This window comes from Amblyomma mixtum, chromosome 2 (genome assembly GCF_055824585.1).
Source record: "Amblyomma mixtum isolate Tamu chromosome 2, ASM5582458v1, whole genome shotgun sequence".
Lineage (NCBI taxonomy): Eukaryota > Metazoa > Arthropoda > Arachnida > Ixodida > Ixodidae > Amblyomma > Amblyomma mixtum.
This window is the reverse complement of record NC_143013.1, coordinates 212301903-212324283: the sequence shown is the minus strand read 5'-3', so window position 1 is coordinate 212324283 and position 22381 is coordinate 212301903. Positions and strand designations below refer to the sequence as shown.

The window sequence follows — 22381 nt, the reverse complement described above, 5'->3', positions numbered from 1 at the left end:
CATTGCACTCAAGTGTTTATGTTCCTACGGTCCATAACACTGGCAGCACGGCCGGTGGCGATGGTCTGCACGGCCGGGTCCTCCGAGCGCAGCAGGGTCTCCCAGTCCTCCCAGGTCTTGAGGTTCTCTAGGTCCCGCGGGGGAGGGTCCGCCGGGCAGTGGGAAAGGATGTGGAGAGAAGAAGCGAAAGGTTCTGGGCGTAATCAGCGGAACCAATCAGTGAGACAGTCGAGCTTTCGGCAACGACGCCGAACGCGGACACGCCGAGCGACGAACTGCGCTGCTCCCCGGACAACGTTTCTCCCTGGCTGCCGTAGTCGTCGCTAAGCCTAAACGTTTTTCATCGATGCCGCAGCTGAGGGCGCTTCGGAACAGGCCAGCGCTGTAGTAAAGGTGCTACTCGCGTTACCGTTTTACTGTGTTCCTCGTCTCATAATAAAATAAAGACATGATCGATTTCTGCGACGCCTCCAGCAGCGGAGCTAGCAGACAGCAGGCCAGCCGCACTGGGCATTAGGAAGAAATTTGCTTGTATCGCAGTTATCACTTCTACCAGCAACTCGGTATTGGCCAACGATCCTCAAAAATGATTCATTTGTTACATTCCTCTACTCCAGGGCTTGTTACGAACGCGAACAAAGAATATTAGCGCATTTTTCTGACGCCGGCGGCAGGCATATACATGCCGGCAGCTTCACACTCGCTGTCCGTTTCAGACGAATCTTCACTGCTGGACTCTGAGCTTTCAGTGCCCGAGTCGGAACTGTCACTTCCATGAAGCAAAATTAGTGCCGCACGGCTCGGTCCACTGTTGACTGGAAAGTGCCCGGCTCACCACGTAGCGACGACAGGAACGAAGCGGCTGCTGCCGGTCGCGACCGGAAGCAGACGCTGCGGAAAAGAAAACGTCACACGAGGTTCCGGTCAAATCTGCCGATTTCGGCGGATCAAGTATTGCTGCTCCACGGAGCGATCCGGGATTTACGCCTGATTCCGATCTGCCATTGGAACATACAACTCGCGCTCCCATTTTACCATTGGAATACGACTGATCCAAACTGAGCAGAAAAACTTGATCCCGATCTGCCATTGGAATTCAACAATAGTGTTTCTGAGGCACAAAGGCAGCGACACTTAAACATAGCAGCTCCGAAACCAGAACCACTACACCTTTGGTTGGTTGCCGGGCGCCCTACCCCTCGGCGCACTGAAGAACGCTCGGTCGTCTTGGTTGAAGAATCAAAATTGTAGGAGATACTTCAGGTCCGCCGTAAGTGTATGACGCGATCGCATAATGAGTTAATTCCCATACCTGCAGAAGGTCAGTCGCTACTTTACATATGTAGATCGCTGAGAGTCGTCATACCACTCTTGGTGCAGTGGTGCAGCGGTTGAGCTGCGCGCCACTGCCCTGCGATGGCAGGTGCTCCCAGCGGTGGGCCTTGTGTGTCTCAGGTTGCTCTTCCTAAGCGGGAAATCATTAACTGCCACCTACCACGGTGGGCAGTTTTTCATTCCTCACTATCCTTTAGACAGGTTGTGATGACACCGCAAAGTCACGTGATCTAGGTGGCCCACCTGCCATTTAGGTTGGTCTCTGGGGACAACCTGCCAGATCCATGCCCGTGATTATTCGCTCATGCCCCGTTGCGGTGGCTCAGTGGTACGGCGCTGGGCTGCTGACCCGAAAGAAGCGCGTTCGATCCCGGCCGCGGGGGCTGAATTTCGATGGAGGCAAAATTCTAGAGGCCCGTGCACTGTGCGATATCAATGCACGTTAAAAAACCCCGGGTGGTCGAAATTTCCGGAGCCCTTCACTACGGCGTCTCTCATAGCCTGAGTCGCTTCGGCACGTTAAACCCCAATAAACCAAACCAAATTATTCGCTCATGACGGCGACACCGAAGCGACAACATTGACACAGGTGACACGGTGCCTTCAGCGCGTTAGCATTGTCTGTGAAGTGATACGCAAACGAGACGCCAGGCTGCTAAAGAGACCATTCACGCTATTGCGTCAGCCTCTTAACGAGGAGCCTATGTGTCCCCCGAATTTTCGGGTGATGTTGGCGGTTCGAACTCAACCGTCCAACTGGCAGTGTGGCGGTTGATGAACCCATGCATCCTCCTATTCGACGGCAATTTGCGTGGCCGTAAGCTCTCAAATCTCCTGAATGGTTTGCTCCTGTCGCTTTACAAAACTGAAATCCACATCTAACACTCTCGGCCGCAATGAATGACACATGAAGACACAATTCGGTGGAGTGGTGAGAAGGTTCGAAGGAAAACATATCTCCAATATATTGTCTTGTCTCTAATGATGCTAAGCTGCTGCGCACGCAAGCAACTCAATTTGCGCACGAATCGCAAGGTATTTATTTACTTTTTGATCCACCTAAGCGTGTTTGTAGACTGTACAATAAGGCGGGAACATTATATAAGCTGATAGGAGATGCAAGTGAGGGGAAATTTATCCAAAGGATAAAATAATATAATTTAATACAAGCGTACAGCAGTTTTTCGAGGAAAGGCTGTTTGAACGCAATAACAGCAATAGACAGAATAACTAATTACAAATTCTGAATGTTTGGAAGCAGAAATACAAAAAGCATATTTTTATTGTATTACTCTGGTTGTGCGATGATCGCCAGATGCAGAGGATGAAATGAGGTTAGCGCTACGTGCCGCGAAAGGGCAACCAATTTGCGTTCAGGGAAAAGGAACTTCAAATTGCTTGTTTGGCAGGGACATCAAAATGTGAGCCATTGTCTTTAATGCTTTCCTTGATGCCGTTAGAGTCCGAGGTATATGTATAAAGTATCGTTCTTTCTTTCCTCCTTTAATCATTCCTTTAATCATGCCTTTGTCCTCAGCCGAGTGCTGTACACTACCCCATACTTACACCTATCCAAACATGACATAAAAGCTTTGGATGCTTTGATTCGCAAGGCATTCAAGGTAGCACTTCACCTTCCCCTCAACACACCCACAGACAGATTACTAGGCCTGGGCCTCCACAATACGATCGGGAACTGGTGGAGGCCCACTGACAGGCCCAATACATGAGGCTCACACAAAACTCCACAGGTCGGTATATCCTGGACACCCTCGGAATCAAAATACCGGCCAACGACCCAACCCTCATCGCCATCCCACGATCCCTTCACCGAGAGCTCCTCATCAGGCCGCTCCCGAGGAATATGCACCCGTCCCACAATGAGCAGCGCCGCAGAGCCCGTGCGAAGGCACTCCATCGAGCGTACGGCCCCCAGCCGGACGCCGTGTGGGTGGACGCTGCCTGCACGGGTGATGAAGCGACAGCAGCTGTGGTGGACTCCTCTTTATCCGCCCTCCTCACACTACCTTTCCCTCCAGACACGTCCCCAGAGGCTGCAGAGGAAGCCGCCATATCCCTTGCTATAACCCGCACGGAAGCCCGGTACATTTTAAGCGATTCTAAAATTGCGATTCTAAATTTTGCTCGAGGCCGAGTTCACTTCCCTCTTTTGGCATACTGGACTCGCCCGATGCACCCCCGCCCCGCCATGTGGAGCTGATATGGGTGCCTGCGCACTCCGGGAATCCCGGAAACGAGGCCGCCAACCTTTTAGCCCGAGGTTCTTTAAACCGGGCTCAGGTGGCCTCGGATCGGGGATTCACGAAGGATCGCATGCACTCATTCAGTGAGCTGACCCAGACATACAGAGCCTCTCGCCAGCTCTACCCCCCGCCCCACCCCTCCCTAGATAACAGACACGCAACACTCTTGCGCAGATTACAAACACATACTCTCCCCTCGCCCCTTACCCTAACCCACTATCATCCCTCCTTCCCCACTTCTGGTTGCGCCCTATGCCCAGAACCCTTCGCTTCTTCCCTCCACATCCTTTCCCTCTGCCCGGCGGACCCTCCCCCGCGGGACCTAGAGAACCTCAGGACCTGGGAGGACTGGGAGACCCTGCTGCGCTCGGAGGACCCGGCCGTGCAGACCATCGCCACCGGCCGTGCTGCCAGTGTTATGGACCTTCGGAACATAAACACTTGAGTGCAGTGGGGTCGTACGGAGACCCTGGGGCGTGCCCCGAATTCCTCTGTAAATAAAGTTTTCTCTCTCTCTCTCTTGAGGAGCGATTAATGGCTGAGGATTGAAGTCTAAATGGGCCGCAGTGGGAGCGAACGCGGTCACAATTTTGCAAATGTACGCTTATGTGAAGGTTTTGGACGAAATCGTACAGGCTCCAGCAGAGGGATCACAGATAAGGTCTCTTATTACTGAAGTTGAAGTCTAAGCTACTTGCTTTTGCCTGAAGTGCAGTTACTATGAATTACAACTCTCTGCATCGATGTTTAAGCGCAAGGATTGCATTCTTTTTGTTTCTAGGGGCTTAGTTTTACCTCTTAAAAGGGAGGACTTTGAATGTTGTTTCACAGTGATAGATAGCATAAGCTAGCGCTATAAATAGATCGAAAAGGCACTTTTACAGAATTACCTCTTTTTAACTCTCTCCTGACGTCTTTGCACTTTCACGAACGACAGCATTCATGACAGAACTCTCTGCAGGCCATTTGGCGTGTCAGTGTGAGGCAGTATCAGTGAATTAAATAAAAAGTGCAGAAGCATGCAAAAAGTTGTGTACACAACATGAGAATTTTAGAACACTCCGCTCAATCTTGAAAACGAGCTAGGTGTATCGACGACGCGTGCATTCCAAAAGCAAGGCTACGTGGCGGTCAAAAAAACGTGCCCAGTAAATTCAGGGGGGCACTTTCTTGACCTAAAGTGCGGTTAGGCGAAAGCGTTAAGCGCGGTGTTTCTGCTTGTGTCACTGATGTGTTCTTAAGGTGTTAAGCTTCGCCTCTAAGAGTTAAACGTGACAGCGTCTTGCAACGCTGCCAGGCAGTTCACGGAACGCCATCGCCCATTCGGCTCTACGCCTTGCTCGTCGGTAAATTTGTTTTTGAGGAAAGGAAATGTATCCGTCTCGCATACCTCGGTGTACATCTGAACCTCGCCGTAACGGGAAGGAGGGAAGATGGGAGTGAACAAAGACATCGTATTCACTAGACGCACCTTTGTTTATTCCAAACCATCCAGCTGGCATGACGGACTGGTTAGCATGTTCGTGTCGCACTCCGGAGACCGGGGTTCGATTCCCGAACTGGACTAATTTCCTACTCGGTTTTATTTATTTATCAGGCCTTATTAGAAAGGTTCATTAGTTCAATTGGTGATTAAGCAATTAACTAAACTCATTCCCACTTATGAGGAGCACCACTATACAATCCCTTCAAGTGGTTTCGTGGTTACTGGCCAAAGTACTAATGGCCCCGTTTGAAATTCGCGCACTGTAACGTCAATTGAAAAGCGTGACTTTTCTGACGGCAACTCCTGCTTACAACAATGAGGCATTAAAGGTTTCCGCCTTAATAATTTGTCAAAGGCAGCTGCATCCTTGGGATTTACTAGAAGCTAGATATCCTACTTGACCCCACTCGGGGTCACTGCATGATCTTTGCATGATCATGCAATAATAATATTGTGGTCTGATAGAATAATAATATTAGATATTCTGATAGATATTCTGTCATAATAATACTGTTCTATATGTATATAGTAATATTCTGGTTCGTTGCATGATCATTGATTTACGAGTATACTAAGCGGGCGTTTTATTCAGTACCGCCATTTGTCTGAGACCTGATCTTGTTTCCTTGCCTGTTGTTTATAGGTCTTTTATTGAATTTTTGTGGTGTTACATTTACTGTACTTATTTTCTGTTCGCTGAATGTAGTTTATTTTCAATTTCATGTTGACATTCCTGACGTGTGTATTGCATTATCACTATTGTGTTTTGCAACTGCATTTTGCAGTGTATTAGCTCGCCAGAGTCAGTTTGCTTTATGCCTATATATAAAAAGAACAAACTCGCCACCGTCAGGCTCTTACCTCTGCTTTAATATTGGTTGACAATAACAATAAGCCACCTTGTTGCTGCGCTTCTGGTGATTCTTTTTGAAATGTCATGATGGAAAAAGGACCACCAGACCCGAAAGCAATCCTGTGAGGTCGAGACCGGGAGCAGAAACGCTTAAGCGGAAAAAGGAATGCTGCCGCACGAGCCACTCGTGTTGAAGAGGATTCATTCGCTATAGGGCCACAGATCCGGCGCGGCGGTTCAGTGACTCCTGCGTCAGGCTACTGATCCCCAGATTGCTAGCGCGATCCCGGCTGCGGCGGCCGTATTTCGGTGGAGGCGAAAGACAGAAACTCCTGTTCCCTTTAGTGTCAGATAGCACTAGGCGCCTAAATTGATAACACGCTGTCCACCACGGCGTCTGTTGCAATTATTACAAGCCGAACCTAAGCGACTAAGACGTAACAGCACTGCAGTTGGAACAGCGACAATGCAGGCTTAGACCTCGGGAGTCTGCAGCTTGGAAAGTGAGGCACTAGCGAGTTAAGAGAATCGGTGTGAGCTGCTGTGTATGCGATCGCTCGGGGTTGAAGAACAATTTCTCTATCTTACAGCGGTGCTAACATTGAAACATTCGCATTACAATCCTCCTAAGCATCTTGTCCGTTTTTGTGTGTTATTGCACGTTGTTCTAGTGCGGTTACATTCTTGCCCTTCGGGTCAGCTCAAAAAGCATTGCATACAGAGGGTCCCAAATTTCACTATGACAATAGCACTACCTGCTTCTAAGGTGACTAAAGCGCCTCATAGGTTTTCTTCTATTAATATGATCACAGAAGGTTTACCAAAACGCAGCAGGCAGGCCTTTCAGTAGTTTAGAAGGATAATAGACAATAAATGCAGGTCTTTACATCTGGGTCAACTGTAAGCAGTCTACTTAGAAAATTGCAACGTTAAGAAATGTCAACCTATACTTGTTTTTCCAGCAGAGCGTTTTTTTCTACTTTTTCAGGCCATGAAGGCTTTCCTGTACACTTCGCTTTTCAGCTTCGCGCTTCTGGCATCGCATGGTGAGTTTATTACGAATTATTACATAAGATGTTTATTGCAGCTTCTCAGCAACTCTGCAAAGCAACGATCGAGAATGCGCACAATTTCCCTCTTCTAGAACAAATAGTTGAAGCATCTGAAACTTTATTCAAAGAAAATGTGCTTCCGGTTGCCGATAATTCATTCTCAAAGAACATTACAAACAATGAGAGTCAAGTAATGAAGACACCACATGCCCTAACTGTCAACAAATAATGTGAACCGAGAGAGGGCCATGAGCGCACAGGGAAAAATAGAGGAAGCAATATGAAGGAAAACGAAAGCGAGTATGTGGGCGAACGACACTTGCCACTAGTTTCGAACAAAACACAAGAGGACCATTGTCTCTCGACTCTCAGTTGGTTGTTTTTTCTTCAGTGAGAATTCAGGGCATCACGCTGACACCTCGATCCGGTAGCATTCCTACCACTGGCACCTATAATAATAATACCCTGTGTGACGCCAGTGGATGGCTGCCATCGTGTGATGCCAGTGGAGGGGTTCTAATTTTGACGCCTTCCTAAGGAGCACCAGTTCATGTGCGGCGCGCTCTTTGTCTTGAGCCACATGTATTTCTGGCAGTAGCGACAGAACTAGCGAGAGGAATTGCAGCTCGTATGGCAAAGAACAAGCGCGCACGCAACACCGACGGCAATCTAGCACGAGGACAAAAAGTAGTCAAGTGCTTAAATATAACGCTGTTTAAAGCAGGCCAGCCGCACGCAATGTTGTCTCGAGAGGACGGGCCTTGCACAGCGCTACACAAGCTAGCCACGGCTGGCAGCTAGCGCCATAATCTTATAATCACGCCTGCTATAAATGGCGATAACAAAGGGAAAATATTTTTATCGTAGGAAAAACCTCGTACTTCTTAAAGAAGCGCATGTGACTGATGGCATTTAAATCCAAGTGACCTCTATAATTTATTAGGTTATAGGTCGCCAGTATATGCTCAGATAATTGCTTTCATTAAAATATTTGTCCACTGACTACACTTTCGCGCTTCAGGTTAACTGCTGCTAGCTGATGTCGATAGCATTTGGTTCTAGATATAATTGAGCTTGGCCTTTGCGAATTATGTAAATTAAACTTCCCGTTCGTGCTACCCCACACAGGGATGAAATCAGGACAATCACTTTCTTTTACTTTTGTGACAGGTTTTCCAAGTGATGATTATTCCAACGAATCTCCTGGTAAGTTTTTAAAATGCGCACTTCTGCTTCTGAGCAAGTGCATCTTCGTCGGCGAACATTGTTATAGCTCTTCTCTCTGAAACCCGTTAGGCTCCTTACGTTTATATCGATTTGGTGGGTGCAGTTTAGGACTCGGCCATAAGCTTCAGAATTGTTACACTTCTTTTCAAATAAAACCGCCCTCTCGTAATGGGTTTTTAGCTGCTTACAAATCCCTTGTCTTTACATTTATTTATTGCTATATTGCAATCTATTTAAGGTTAGAAATCTTTCAAGTTATATTATTGTTGAATAGTACTTTATGCTACCTATTTTTTGATATGATAACAGCACGCTCAATCATAACATTGAGCCCAGCCGAGGAAAATCGTTTAGTTTACGAAAAAACCTGTTATTTGTACCTTACCTACTTTCTTTTTACATTGTTGTTACCCTTCGCTGCGTAGGGCCAAGTGGCCACCGATAGCATTCTTTCATTGCATCCGCTTCAGCAAATGCAAAATCAGCAACGCCTCTATCCTAATTCGACACATCAATGGCAGGGGCTTTCACGATGGAGCGGTTTTCGGCTCTGCTGGATACAACTGCGTGTGGGCACAGGCGGTTGCGTATTTCGCGATGGTGACGGTTTGCTCAAATCAATTGTAAAGATTTTTGATGCAAACGAAAGTGGCAATTTTGTATTGTCATCTTATGCTCCCTAAATACGCCGGGTTTTTAGTGTAAAATTTTGGGCTATGTTGGGATAGGCAGCTCTCGCAAAAGTGACCTCCAGTGAGTGACTTTTAATATGTGTTTCACCTGATTATTTCCTTCGGAACTCGTAAAATTCGCTCTGGCGCTTGTTTACTTTTTTCATTTGGCATATCAACTAATTTTTGTGAATGGCTTATTTGTGGCAAACAAAATTCATATGTCTAATAAGGTTATATGAAATAAGGTTTCAAATGACTGCAGAGGAAGTTTTGTACTATTTCACGTTATAAGGTGTGACTGCGTATCACAGGGTGCGCACTGGGCATCTCAGAGAGCAGATCGCAGATCGCCGATTTTCTTCAGCTCCTTTGGAGAAGAAAACCAAAACTTTCGAAGTTACAAACCTTTCTTTGTTCGGCATGGCAGTTTTGTGCAGCTGAAATTTATTGCTTTGGAGATTGTCTATCCTCCTTCTACACAGAAGGTGTGAGCACTAGTTTGAAACATAGATGACTGAGGCGTGCTTAGCATGGCCCTAGGCTTACTGTTAAGTGCTCACGGGCCCGTCCAGCAGAAAGCACCCAGGTACGCAGGAGCCACGAGAAAACCCAACCGGTGGCGCCGACTCTCTTGGACGGCGTACGCCGCACTGTGCGGAGAAGTCTTCGGACATCTACCACATGGTGTGGGCCTGCGCCTCCAACCCTGCTATCCCCCCTCACCCCAACCCAACTCGGGAGGACTGGGAGGCGACCCTGCTCGGCTGCCACGACTTACAGGCCCAACGCGCCTTGGTCGGGCGAGCCTGGGCGGCGGCCGATGTCACTGGAGTCCCGAACTAGGGACCTCCACCTAGTATTTGTAAGGGCTGGCCCCCTCTGGGTCAGCTCATGCATAACCTCCTGTATTATACCTGTACATAAATGTTTTCCACCACCACCACGCCGTAACCTGTAACAATATGCAGCGGCTAACTCTGCATTGTGTCGTTTGAACAAATAACTTAGGAGAATATCATGCCCAGTAAAAAAAAAATTTCTTACGTGGCACTCGACTTCTGTTTGCCGTAATATATATGCCATCAGATATAACTGCAGCTGCACTCACTATGAAAAGCGAGAAACGATCGCCTCCTGGTATGATGCTTTTCTCGCTTAGGAGAACACAAAATGTTGAAGTGTTTTGGGTAAGACGCAGAGCTTGTTTACGGCATATTGCAAATAAAAGAGAACGGGCAAAACGTATGGATCTCTAATTATCACGAGCGTCTCAACCAAATTCTGAATAGGTCCACTACTATGAGTTTTAAACGTAGAAGTGATTGCTCTTTATGAACTATACAGGAAGGAATGAAATTTAAGCAGCACCCGAGTAGGCAAGTAAATGAAAGTAAAGCAATGGAGAGCAAGTTACAGCGCGGTTTTTTTTATAGGAACACCAAAGAAATCGAGCATGCCTGCAATTGCCTCATAATTAGCATGCTGACGTTTGAACTAAAACATGCGTTTATGTTACTTACACAAGCTAAGCCCCCAGAAACGGCGTTATTAATTTTCCCGATAGTGAAATATCTGGCAATGCAAAATCTCTTCGAGATTCAATCCTGGGTAAATGTGTAACTGGGTCACACAGTTCCTCTTTGGCATTACCCATTGGCGCATGAGTTCGCCGTGAATGCACAAAGTAAATGCCAGATTGGGTTCTCCTGTGTGCAATGTATCGCAGGTAAGTGGAAGAGTACAGATTACATTTCTACCACTGTATGCTGTTACCCGGTGTATTTGAAGGAAGGTGTGGTCACTTATGTGACCGTCAAAAACGAAAGCACTTAGTCCGTAAGTGCGGCGTGATGAGACACGTGCTTGTCCCGTATATCACGTGATAATAGCGGCTAACGGGGTCTAAGATTCTGAGAATGCTTCTTGGAATATGAAATTCTTACGCTTGCTGTCAGCTAACAACCAATAACGATACCTAGATGCTTTTCGATGTTGCCACATGATAAAAACATGCTTAAAAAATTTCTCGAAGAGTTCCAACTTCATTTTTACACAGATTCCGATTATGACGACTACAGTGACGAGCGTCCAATAGGTAAGCTTTGTGAGTGAGTGTTGCTAGCTGATAACCTCATTTTGATACTAACTGCTGACCCCTGTCACATGTGTAAATATATTCAATTTTTCAATAAACGGCAGTTTCATGTGCACTTACTTAAGTTCGGCTTAATAATATTTGCTCCTTGAAAGCAAGTAACACTTTAACTGCACAATAACGATGTGGCTGAAAACTAAAGCAGTCGAGCGCGCCAACGGCTACGAATTCGTAGAAGGCTGGAAATAATATAAGGTATGTTTATTCCAGTCAGTTAGGATGATTTGTCAAAAGATATCAATTTCATCAATATATCGCTTTTTAAGCTGTCATTTAACTTTCATTTAACATTGTTGCTTCATTTAACATTGTTGGTCTGCGGGGCAGGGACGCGCTTCGGCTCGTCTATGCCTTCGTGACTAGCCGGATCCTCTACGCCGTGCCATATCTCCGCACTACTAAGCAAGACGAGGCGCGAATAGACGCCATCATCCGCAAGGCAACTAAGCGAGCCCTGGATCTCCCGGTGGCTACCTCTAATGCCAAACTCAAGGCATTGGGGGTGCTAAACTCCTACCAGGAGCTGCGGGAGGCCCACCTCGTGAACCAATACACGCGGCTCACGCAGACGGCTCCTGGGCGCCGCCTGCTAAACCGCTTACACATCCAACACGACTGCACTCCAGAGGAGGCGGAGCGTATCCCAGTAATATGGCGCCATATGCTCTGGGTCTCCCCGCTCCCCCGTAACATGGACACCGACATGCATGAAAACAGACGACAAGCGCGGGCTCGGGCTCTTGAGAGACAACACGGCTCCCGACCCGGTGTATACTATGTAGACGTAGCAGGGCCATCGCCCACGGGATTTTACTCGGCCGCTGTCGTTCACCAGGAAATGCACGTTGATGGACTCTCCTTTCGAGCCCCGAATTCAATGCGGGCCGAGGAAGTAGCGATAGCGCTTGCTGCCGCCCACGCCAATTCGAGAATAATCATCACGGACTCCCGAAAAGCATGTGAACATTACTTGGCAGGGGAGATCTCCCCCTTAGCTGCTTGTATTCTACGACGGACTGCCACTGATCCAACACCCAAACGAATCATTTGGGCTCCTGGCCACCAGGGCTTACGAGGCAATGAGGCCGCTGACGCGGCTGCCCGAGCGCTTACTCACCGGGCTCCTCATCCCAGCTCTTCTGGCTCGGAGACTAACCAGCCGCTGCTGCGATTCAAGGAAATATTAACACATTATAGCGACAACCACCGCCTTTTCCCGGCCCCTGCAAAAGGGCTGAGTAAGACGGAGGAGCGAACTTTAAGGCGCCTGCAGACAGGTACTCTACTCTGTCCTGCAATAATAAAACATTACGATCCTAACACGGATGGGCGATGCCCACACTGTGGGGAGACCTGTGATATCTTCCACATGGTGTGGGCATGTACTCAAAATCCCCACCTCCCCCCCTCCCCTACCCCTTCCAGAGAGGCATGGGAGACTGCCCTCCTCAACTGCTCTGGACTCAACTGCAGAGTCCCAAAGGGCTCTGGTGAAACGGGCGAGAGACGGGGCCTCGTCGTGCGGTGTCCCGGACTAGGGACGCCGACCATGTAGCGGGGCCACTCTGTGGCTCCCAAACTCTTTTTTACAATATAAAAGTTTTCACCACCACCACCACCTCTATTGAACCCAGTTCAGGTACTCTTGCAAGACGCCACAGCTTTTTGCGCATACCAAGCCTTTGCTATAAAGTGTACATGAACACCGATCTCTGACGTAAGCAAACGTGGTATTGCTGCTGTCGCCAGCTGGAAGGACTGGGGTAAAAGTTGGGATGAAAAGTTGGCTCAGCTTCCCTAGGAATACATGGAAGCAAACGTTTTCAAAGCAGGTTTCTGATTTCACAGTGCACCTGAGATGTCATTCATTCGTGAAGAAAAAGTAAATTCACCTTAGAAAAGATTCTGAAAGTATGAAGAGAATTTCGAATGCGATTTATATTTAAAACAATGCGGGGGTGAATCCCAGCTTGGGGCACGGAACGGGACTGTGGCCTATTCAAATACAAGTAAGGAGAACTTTCGGAAATATTTTTCTTGTTTCATAGGGTACCCATCGATGTGGGTGTTTTTTAACCATTGGCGAGTGCTTTGAACAAGTAGCGTAAGAGAAAATATGCTACGCCATTTCTAAGCTGTCTTGCAAAACGCCACGACAAATGTGCGTTGTGAAGCCGGGCTTGCCTCCGAATGACGCTCAATCCGCTGGGTGTTTCCCCGAAACGCGTTAACTTCTCGTGTAGTCCGACATGCTGTCGCATGCGCTGCATTTGCTATGTTAAATAATACAGTCGCTCAAATTAACAGCCTAGGCAGCAATACAATATAAAGCAGTTTTCAAATGCTATGGCAATCGCACGAAACAGAACTAAGCACTATAGCAAACGGCACCGCACAAGACATTTCTGGGGCGCCTCCCGTTCCGGCGTCCGCCAGCGCCACCTATGTGTGCAATCACAGTGCTAGTCGTCTCCTACAGTGCGCGGTTCGTAAGTCGTGCTGTTTGAGGACTGTCCGTAATGTAAACCTTGCTATCGTTTAAACGGGAGCAGTTGGAAGGGAATGTAACGTGCGCGGTGGAAAAAATTACAAGGAACTTCAGCAGCTAAAGTGATGAAAGGCGAAAGCCTGAGTGCTGCATTCTGCTACGCGATTGTTCACTTCACCTTCTGTTGGTGCATTAATTAACTGCCAATTAATGGCGCTTAATCTTTGCCTTTAGGAGGGGAACGCGACAGCGTGTTGTAGCGTTGCCAGGGAGTCCACGGAACGCCACCACCCGTTCGGCGCGATGCGTTGCCCTTTGAACGCAACGAATTTTGAGGAAAGGTAATGGCGCTGTAATTCTCTTTCATCTCGGTGGACACCTGAACCGTACCGTACAGGAAGGGAGGAAGTGGAGTGAAAGAAGAAAGAGGGGCCGTAATGAAAAAAAAATGGAAATTGTATTTGAGGAAAGGAAATTGCGCAGTAACTGTGTCGCGTATTTCGGTGGGCACCTGTCAAAATTCGCGCGCAGTGACGTCACGACCATTTCGACCAACCTGAAACACGCACAAATTTGCTAACACGTCTTGGTCACGACAGTATGAGCCATTAAAGACCTTCGCCTTAATATTACACTGCATAAGAAGTTTGCGTGGTTCGGGGAAACACCCAGCGACATTAGCGCGCTTTGGGGGTTTGCCTGGATCCGCAACACACATTTATTGTGCCGTTTTAAATAGATGGCTTCTAAATAATATAGTATACTTTCTCGCACTATTCTTCCAAATACTCGCAAACTGTTAGCAATCAACAGTCTTTATGGATACTTTGTGAAAGGAGAAAAATATTTCTAAAAGTTTGAAGCTTTACTTATATTTGTTCCTAGGGGTCGAGCTTCCTCCCCGTACCCCGCGCACGCAACGCGGTACTTTAAAGCTGCATCACCTTCGAAATGACGCTTCGTGCTTTCAGAACCTTTTCTAGGATGAATTTGGTTCTTGTCCGCGAAGTGACATTTAGGTGCACGGCGAAACAACAGAACGCTTTGAAAACTTTCGCTGCCTGGTATTCCTATGTGCGCTAAGCCTATGTTTCACCACCAGTCGCATCTGCCTGCTGCAAACCACTCGCTTTCTTTGTAAACACGGTGTATGTGTGGATATATCCAAGTGTCTCGTGCTGAACCGGGCCGCCCGACAATTCTCAGCCGTTGGTGTCACTGGCGCTGAAGGATTTTGAGAGTTGCTTCCCACGCTTTGTGTGCACTTCACTGCTGGCTGATCTTAAATACCACGCCTAAGCAAGCTTTTCTTTTGGCGCGGCACTTTGGGACACCAGTTTCCCATGAAGTGACACATTCGCACGTGAAAAATACTATCTACTGATAATTAATTTGCTAAAAAGTAGTATTCAAAAGTCTGCACCAAAATTTTCTTTTTGCGTGTTCTTTCTCGATTTTAATAACTGCCAACAATCTTGAGGGTTTTCGATAAAGCGAGACCACCTGTTGTATTTAGTAAATAGCAAGATGAAATGCTGCTCAACCGAAAAAGTCTTCGGCATGTGTGTCAGAAGAGTGAAGGTTTAGTCAGTGAGGTGTTGGTCGTTTCTGGCCTGTATAGGAGGTATCAGAAGTATTTTCAGAAACCAAGAATGAATTGCGAGTCGAGGCAGCTCAGAGTATTTGTATATTAAAATGAAAGTGCACTGCTCACGTATTCCGGTAGGTATATTAGGTTACACAGTTTTCATAAGCGTTTTACATTACTGCTTCACCCTCTTGTGAATAGCGCCAAATATTTTCTCAATAAGCGCCCCGAGAAAGTAACGTACTTTGCTTGAGAGACTTACTGCGTTCAACAAGAGTAACACCTACAGCTTTTAGGAGACCATGCTGCCAACGACGCATTTTAAACTATGGCCTCTAAAATTCGTAACCTTTAAAAACAATATTAGCACATTTACTTTTCTTGGGAAGTACTGTGGACACTAAATCTAATGAACGTGCGCTTACAAGCTGGTAAAAAGAACAAAACAACAATGCAGAACAATGCTAATGACAGTCGATTCCTACACCTCACAGAGGCACCATATAATTATGGTTCCTTCTTTTCCTATGCGTTAAAAACTTTGAACTAAAAAAGCGTCTGTTTTCGCCCATATGCGATTTGGTTAGGAAGGCTCTAGGCGCCTTGTCTGCAATTATTATAACGACGTATAGTATTGCGACCGGTTCAGAGGCACTTAAATACCAAATAGCCGAGAGAGATATCTGTACCAAAAGTTGCTATTTCGAGATTGAAGGCGTTCACAGTCATTCTTTTTCCTTATTTCTGTGATTCAGTCAGTTGTATACGTATTGCAGATTAGCCGGAGTGCTTTTACCTCTATCTTCCGAATGGTTTTACATGGGCCGCACAACATGCAAGCATTGTTCGTTTTAGGTGTAAATAAGAAAAATGGCAAAGCAGCACATGCTAAAGCAAGCATCCTACTGCGACAGCTACGTCTCAATCCACCAATTCCCACCCCAACTAGTCCTACACCTTACATGATTTCTCTGCGCACGCAGGATCACATATATCTGAAGCCCCTACCGCGCAATATGAGTGCTAGTCTCCAACACGGTAGGCGGCAGGCACGAGCGAGCTATTACACCAAAACATACAGCAACCGCTACGATATCCTTTATGTCAACGCGGCACAAAATTCTAAACCAGGATATTTCACGGCAGTCGCAGCCTATGAAGACGGTACAGTGGGAGCCGCCGCCACTATTCGAACTAATTCGCCTGCAGAGGCGGAAGGAGCCGCCATCGCACTTGCTCTGGCCCACTCCATCATTGACAAAAACATAACCGAAATTTGCACAGATTCCCAGGCCGCGTACCGCCACTACCTAAAGGGCGTGGCGACTCCGGCAACACACCGTCTTCTTACCACGGCCACCTCTCTCGACCGAACGGTTACTCTGTCGTGGGTCCCTGGGCATGCCTCGATCCCCGGTAATGAGCGCGTTCATGCGCTGGCCCGAGAACTCACCTCCCGGACCCCGGAGATCAGGCACCCAACCCTGCGAAAGAAGCCCCTTCGGTCCTCTCTACATATCACCAAATTACCACATTTTACAAATTCAGCCGCATGACACTGCCACCACACCACAGTACCTTGTCGCCCTTATCCAGCGCCACATGGCGGCAATTACAGACAGGCTGCTTTATTTCACCCCACCGCCTCTCATGCTTTCATCCCACCTTTCCTCCTGATTGTAACACCTGTGGCGTGCCCAAATCCACACTTTTCCATTACCTTTGGGAATGTCCTTCCCCAAAGGCAGTATCCCCCATCCCCAATCCCACTCATTCTTCCTGGGAGGCTGCTTTACGGACCGCTCAGCCCGCCGGCCAGAAATAGCTAGTGGATCGGGCTCTACGTGAAGCACTAGCCCGTGGACTCCTGGACTAGTAGGGGACCACCCTGGAAGATTTTTTTTTGTGTGTGTGTGTGTGTGTAATAAAGTTGTTTCCATCCATCCATCCATCCTGGAGCGACAGATATATAGCTTCGTAGCTTCGGTCGGTCTGCGGTCACGTGACCACCTAGTTGTGCAGCCCTTGCCTTTCGTGCTGTAGAGAAAGGCGGACAGTGAGAAGAGTAGTAGTCGGGGGAACCATATCCAAAGTTGGAGGAGGGTGTAGTAGCTGGCAATGCACATGTGTCTCGAGCTGCCTACGCATTGGGATACGGCACGCCGACACCCGCAATGTCCCGGCTTCCTTGCGCTCGCAGCCATTGCCTCGCACAAGCCTCGCCGTAATTGGGTATGACTTGCGGTCTTAAGGTGCAGCCAAGCACTTAGACATTTCTGTAGGGTGCTCCAGGAAGCCCATACTGAAAACGTTTAGCCTAGCTGTCGCTCTTACTCACGATTTTCTCAAAAGGTGTAAGCGTCCCCAATTCATTTGAGGCTGTGTTTTAGATAGCACAATGTGCGAAAAGCAATTAAGAAACATTGTGTTTAGTCAAGTTTGATGAGTATCTCGGGTGACTGGTAACCATCACTATCTGTACTTAGCTCACTAAGGGATTACGAACGTGGCATACGCGTATATATAAGTGGTAGGTTTTTGCAGCTATCGGAAGATAAACGCTAATGGTACCATTGAGGACCACTCTGCATTCGTCCCGCCATTTCAAATCTTTCTGGAAAGCTGCATTCATAGTATCCTGATCGTCATTAGACATGATTTTTAATTTGAAATCAGTGTTAGCGAACAATTATGTCCGGTTGAGCTTTTTCTTTAAAGGATGCTTTTAACATCAGCGGAAAATCACAGCCCGCACTCTATCTACGAGCTTCAGCAAAGTTGCTGCTGTTGTTAAAGAACAAACCTTGAGAGTTAATTTATCATAAGGGTCTTTGTCAGACATCCCAGGGAATATTAAAAAGAAAATGTGTCATCGTGCCTCTTGTACGTTGACAGTGTTTTTGGGAGTTTGTGTTCATAAGTTTGAGTTTTTTAAGTTATCACGTGTTTTGAACGTCTTTCATACCTAATTTTCGAAAGATTTATAGAGAAGTTCTTGATATTCGGCCCCAGTATTTTATACAACGGGCATTCTGCACAGAACACAGCTTCTCTTTTTAAATCAGTGCGAATGCAAGCTGTGGCGTAGTCTTGAATTTCACTTTCACTATCAGGAATCTCTTCAGAATAATACGAATACCAGATATGTTTTTGTTTTTTGGTTTAGCAGCATATAAATAATTCCAGGGTAAGGAATGAAACTGGCTGAAGAGAGATTCCGCACTACCTTATTACCGCTACTTGTGCTTTGATCCGAGAACCTTGGGTGAGAATCACCAATGAAGAGTTTAGCAGTAGCCTTTTCTAGCATGCCATAAGGTTCTTTACGGAATCTTGCGACAATATTTGTTTTCACGCAGATTTTTAATAAATGGCTCATATTTGCTTCCTCCAGAGCCTTTGCCTACGACGACTACTAAAGTTCCTTGCGAATATTTGCACCTTGAAGGTGAAACCAACATGGTTTGTATACTTTTCACACTGAATGCGTTAATGAAGGAAGGCAGGTTCACTAATTCCACCTTTATGTACACACCTGAGGGGTAGACGAAAAGTAAATGTAAACCTGACGAGCCCCACTCCTGTTGTGAAGTCCACAACGTGTATGCATTCTGCAACATGTGCAATTTCCAGCATACATATTATTACAACGCCGCACTAGAATAAATTATAAAATAAGCATTACAATAAAGATAACCGAGGAGGTATACATAAATGTCAAGAAACAGTTTTAGCAGGTTGGATGAATCAGGGTTCTCCAAGCAGCAATTCCCTTAACGGCTTCTAAAATGAGAGCTGGTTTCAATGTTTAAGAACAAAATTCTAAGTTTGCTTGCTTGAATTTAGAAGCTTTATGTGTTGAAGCATTGCTTCAGAACCAGTCTTTTCTTTTCATAGGTCGTCTGGTAGAAGTGGTACGTAGAAGACATAAGTGCAGATAAATATTCTCTATGTAGTAATGCGATTAGGAATGGTTTCCAGAAAGGACTGCGCATTTCATATGACCTTTTTTGAACTCTTTCAGTTATTTTAAGTTATTTCTGAGTACGCTGATCCGAAATAAGGATTGCACTCTCAAGTTAGTGTCTGAATAGCTGTTCCTGAATTGTAGGTAATCTATTAGGTTCGGTTGCGGAAGACAAAAGTACAGTTTCCAGCTAAAGATGTAGAACGTAGTTATATTTATTGATTATAGTAAAAGTGCTCTAGACTTTAACGCCCACAGGGTTCATGTATATATCCTCTAAGAATCAATCTTTAGATATAACACATTAAAAACATATCGGTTTCGCATAGTGGATAACATTTTTTTCTTTAATGCTACGATAAGCACCTACAACTTCGTTTTTATATTTAATGTGTTATCATTTTTGGTTTATCCCAACGTGTTTCAGATTTCTCCACTTCCGACAAAATATTTAGCTTATCAAGCCGCTGATTACATTTGTTAACTGCTGTTTCAACATATGCAGTACTAATACACATTAGTGCTATTTGAATGCAGTACCCTATCGTGAGTGTTAGAAATGCTGGAAATATTTTTGCGGAGAGGTCTGCACAAAGAAGTGTGCAGCGCTGAAAGGTACTCTACGAGCTGAGGCTAAGCGAACATTTACACACATCCAATCTCAGCGTCGTCGTCCTCAAGAGCACTGATAGTGACTTCGTTTCTGGCTGGCAACACTACCTCAGCGGCTAACCGTTAGCAAAAACTAATTCGTTTGGAATATACGGTGGGCTATTTAAAATGTATTTTAAACATAATTTGTATTCATGAATGCACTAAACGTATGTAGGAAATACGTTCCTGAAATTTCATGCTTGGTATTCGAAATATATTCTTAAGATATGCCAAAAATATCTCACCTAAAGCATACTTCGAGCGCTTTTCAAATACACGAAAAAATATGTATGCAGTTTTAGCATTTTGTCAATGTATTAAAAGTGTACTTTCTAAATACGAAATTAATTCATCCGAAGTATACTTCAATTCTAACAAACGGGCAGTCCTTTTAAACGTATTTTCAGCACACTTCTAGCTGCCGTTGAAGTACAGTGCTCGAAATTGCGTTTCGGGAAATATCATTTGCGTGTTGTCAACGTATTTTAAGTGTACTTCCGTAAATACGCAATTCATTCGTCCAAACAATGCTTAAATTCTAACAAATTGGCAGTCCGCCTTAGCATATTTACAGCACACTTCAAGCTGCCATTGAATAACCTAGTGCTCGAAATCGAGTTTGGGGAAATCGCATTCTGGTGTTCGCAATGTATTTAAAGTGTACTTTCCTAAATACGCAATCAATCCGTTAAAGTACACTTAAATTCTAAGAAATGGGCAGTCTGCGTAAACATATTTGCATTACACATCAAGCTACAGTGGAACAATCTAGGGCTCGAAATGACGTTTCAGCGAACAGTGAACTCTCCCTTTTCTGCCGTCCTTTCGTTTATGGTAACTTCAAGCAAGAAGGTAATCACCACTTATTTACATTACGTGCGGAGAACCTGATAGCATGATACCGGCAAAGGCGCCTTGGATTCTTCCTGGCCCGAATATGCCAGCGAAAAGGACGACGACCGGCAAGGCCGACCGGCTCCCTAAGACGCCCGTGTGTCTGTGGGTTGACAGTTCGACTCCTGACCTTTTTCTGACGCAAGTTTCGACTAATATTTCGGTTCTAGATCGCCCCCAGATTCGAACGCGACCAGTAGGGCTCTTCTGGTATAACTTGTGGGCCCACAGTTTTTGCGCAAAAACGCCGCACCGGGAAGATAGTGCATCGCTCTCGGCGGGTATATAGTATAAGGCAAGCCAAGTATGGAGATTGTTGGAGCACTTCTTGTTTGCTGCGATACAACCGCCATGATTTGCTGTGTAAGTATGTATACCGTTCCCAGTCACGTGACCTTGTAATCTCATGTACATCGTGACTGATGATAACTGCGCTTGTATAATTTGTTCTGCAGTCTAAGCATTAACCCGTCTCATTCTGTGAAGCCGGCAAGTAGACCTTTTCTAAGCCGAAGTGAATATTGTCACGTAGCAGTTGGTACAGGTAGCGCCGCGTTCAGACGGCAGAGGAACGCCAACACCGAGATGATGCCAGCGCACACCGAGACGGCCAGGATGGAACGTCGAGCTTCGTCTTCTTCAGCAGCGAACCGCGTGGCGCACGAGCTGCGTGCCGAACAGCCGCCGAGCGGCTATTGTTGTAGACGCGGCATTACCCTCCCTCTCGGAAAGAGCATCGGCCCGATGCTTTATCAAGAAAATAGGGAGAAAGAAACAAAAAAAAAACAGAGTAACGCACAGCACTTAGTCACTGAATGTCTCGCGAAAAATAGGGCTTCATCCGCACTACATGAACAATCTCTGGTCTCTGCTGACGGCGAGTAGTCCGTGAAGCCCCATCAGGGATAACTTCATAGGTTACGTCGCTTAGCTGACGGAGAACTCGGTAGGGGCCGAAATACTGCTTGAGCAGTTTTTCGGAAAGGCCACGGCGTCGAATGGGGGTCCATACCCACACTGTGTCGTCCGGGGCGAACGTCATCAGTCTGTGGCGGCGGTTGTAACGTCGGGCGTCACGGTCTTGTTGGTTCAGGATGCGCACTTTTGCAAGTTGTCGAGCTTCTACTGCGCGAAGCGTGAACTCCTCGGCGCCAACGTCGGGGTCGCGGCCATCATGGGGCAGCATTGCTTCCAACATTGTCGACACTTCGCGGCCGTACAACAGACAGAAGGGCGTCCTCCGCGTGGTTTCCTGTTGAGCCGTGTTATACGCGAAAGTAATATATGGCAGGATATCGTCCCAAGATCGATGCTCAACGTCAACATACATGGACAGCATGTCGACGAGAGTTTTATTGAGGCGCTCGGTCAGGCCATTCGTCTGGGGATGGTAGGCGAATGGTATTTTCAATGTAATAAATTTATATTTTAGTGTATTTCTAATGTAAACTAATGTATTTATTGTATATTTTTAGCATATTTTTAATGCATTATAAATATGCTAAGCGGGTAAAAATGTACTTTTCTCGTATTTTAAAGAGCGTTCCAAATATTATTCCTAGGATACTTAGCATTGGTATTGCAGTTTAAGCATAAAAATAAAACATGCCAAATAAATATGAAATTAATACAATATGTATGAAATGCATTTTAAGCACATCCTCTTTTTGGCTAAGGGAAGTCACCGTCCCTATGAGTGCGAAGCCGAGCATGTGGAATGGCATTTATAGGATTTAAGGCTGGC

The 22381-nt window shown here is 46.4% G+C and overlaps 1 long non-coding RNA gene across 1 annotated transcript in view; it reads left to right on the top strand.

The window, feature by feature from the left end:
- Positions 1–18516: 18516 nt before the first annotated feature.
- LOC149362477 (uncharacterized) overlaps positions 18517–22381 on the top strand; it is a 29684-nt gene continuing 25819 nt past the window's right edge. Inside the window, exon 1 of the long non-coding RNA XR_016288506.1 lies at positions 18517–18584. This is a non-coding gene — a long non-coding RNA (uncharacterized LOC149362477). The remainder of the gene's footprint in view (positions 18585–22381) is intronic.